At 35.1% G+C, this 2,382-nt stretch overlaps 1 pseudogene; it reads left to right on the top strand.

Moving 5' to 3' along the window:
* The first annotated feature begins 711 nt into the window (after nucleotides 1-711).
* LOC118606815 lies at nucleotides 712-830 on the top strand (annotated as a pseudogene).
* Nucleotides 831-2,382: the final 1,552 nt, after the last annotated feature.

Consider the following 2,382-nt stretch of genomic DNA (forward strand, 5'->3'; position numbering starts at 1 on the left):
AAGCAAAAACAAATTGATTTATCTTATTCTCAGCAAAATTTTTGAGTTTGGGCAATGGTGAACCCTAGCTGTGAATAAGCACATCAGGTCCTTCAGGAGTTGGTCAGGTATTTCAGGGAGGCCCTTGAAAAGGGAGAATCTTCTAGATCAACGGGGAACTCAGTCATAGCAAATCTACCTATAAAGACCCTCCATTACCTTAAAACCAGGATGTAGGTGCATGAAGAAAAGGGAACTTGACAGTCCATAGGTCACAATACTCAAACGCATAGTCTTGGGAACCAGACTATCTGGGTTCAAATCTCAGCTCTGCCAGTTTCCAGCCATGGAATCCTTGGAAAGTTCCTTAACTTCTCCTTTCTTCATGGAAGAAAGCTTGGCACTAGTATGTACTGAATACATATTAACTATTATTAAAGTGCCAACGAACTAACTTATGTTGTTTTATTATTTGATACATATTTATTTATTTTTAATAAAGTATAGCCACACTGCAAAAGTTCTTGTCTTAGATTTTGAATATTTCCAGGAATATCCAATTGGAGAAAAGAGACAATGCTAAGCTGTGTGTTGTACTTGAAACTACCCAAAATTTTGTGGGTATGTGGATGGGTCGAGAGGAGTCGGAGGTTGGTCCCTGTGCAACAAATATGTCATTCTCTCAACTGGGAAAGTTACTGAAGAGACATTGTATACAAAATTTTATACTTAGTCTATGGTCATGCCACCCTGTACAAGCCTGATCCCATCTGATCTTGGAAGCTAAGCAGGGTCAGACCTGGTTAGTACTTGGATTGGAGACCACCTAAGAAGACCAGGTGCTGTAGGCATAAAAAATAAATAAAAAATAAAAAATAAGGGATTGTAAGCTGACAAGGTCCTTGCAATCCGTGAGGTCAACCAAGGGTTGGCTTGCCTAAAAAAAAAATTATACTTAAGTCTATTTTTCCAAGATCCTAATTTTCATTGATTTTCAAAAGATTAAGTATTTCTAGCCTACTCATGCAAAAGCATTTTTATAGAGACTATTTTATCACACACCTACCTTTAACAACTAACTAAAAGCAATACATGTTACTCATAACTTAAAATATAGCTTGGTATTAAGCTCAGCTCTGACCCCACAGATGTCTGCTGGAATTTTTATTGAGGTGGGTTTGATAGTCACTACGGCAGAACTCAATCTGTGCATGGAGAGGCCATCTTGCACTTGCTCCCCCACAAGCATGTATGTAACACCAGCCCATCCCCCTAAAACCCAGCGCAAGAGATTTCTAGCCCCATCAATTTACCACCATCAACTACTTGTTTAACACCTTTTTTTTTTAACACCAGTAAAGAAGACTCCTACTTTTGCTTCAAACACAAATCAAATAGGTAAATGTAAGTAGTATAATAAATTGAGTTAAGCTGTAGTTGATTCAATACCAGAATTTCTACCCCAATATTAAATTGTCATATTCTTTTATTTACATTTTCAGTTACTCTTTCTTTACATCTGTTTTGGTTTATTTTTAATTACATAAGAGAACATTTTATGCAAATAATTCAAGCACAGAAGTATTACACTATAAGAACAAATACACAATTTTACTTCCTGTCTACATACCTGAATCTCAATCCCCTCTCCATGGGTAATCAAGGTTGTGAATTCTCCCAGATCACTTTGTATGCAATATGTAAGATACATTCATGTGTACATGTATACATATGTACACATAATTTTGTTTTTAAACAATTTTCTGCCTAAATGACATAATTCTATACATAATATCAGCAATTAACTTTTTTCACTTTCTAGTATGCACTGGAGATCTTACGTGGGTATATATAGAACCATGTGATTTCTCCACAGTGCAGAGGTGCTGGTTCGACCAGTCCCTGACTGACAGATGTGTAGGTTGAGTCCAGTATTTCTTTGCTATCAAATCCTTGTATTTGCATCTTTGGGAAAATGGAAGTTATTTCTCTAAAAGAGGCATTTATTACTTGTCTTTTCATTATTGTGACTTTTGTCATTTTAAAGTTTATAGTTTTTATGTAGGTAAATATGACAGCTTTCTCCTTTATAATTTGTGAATTTGGAGCCTTTCTCAGAAAATCCTTTAGGACCTTAAATTATAAATGAATATTCTTTTTATTGTCTCAACATAATTTTATATTTCTATTATTATGTATAATTGCTTGATACCTTTCAAAACAATTTCATTACAGTGTGAAATGGGGCAAAATTTAATTGGTTTTCCAAATTGTCAGCTAATTGTCCCATGACTTTTTAACAAATAGACCATTCTAGCCAAGGTAACATATGACATTGCCTTTGTCACATACTGAATTTTCTGAGGTAGCTGGATCTGATTTTGTGTTCTCCTTTTCTGTGCA

This window comes from Rousettus aegyptiacus, unplaced genomic scaffold, assembly GCF_014176215.1.
Source record: "Rousettus aegyptiacus isolate mRouAeg1 unplaced genomic scaffold, mRouAeg1.p scaffold_m13_p_1, whole genome shotgun sequence".
In the NCBI taxonomy this organism is placed as follows: Eukaryota; Metazoa; Chordata; class Mammalia; order Chiroptera; family Pteropodidae; genus Rousettus; species Rousettus aegyptiacus.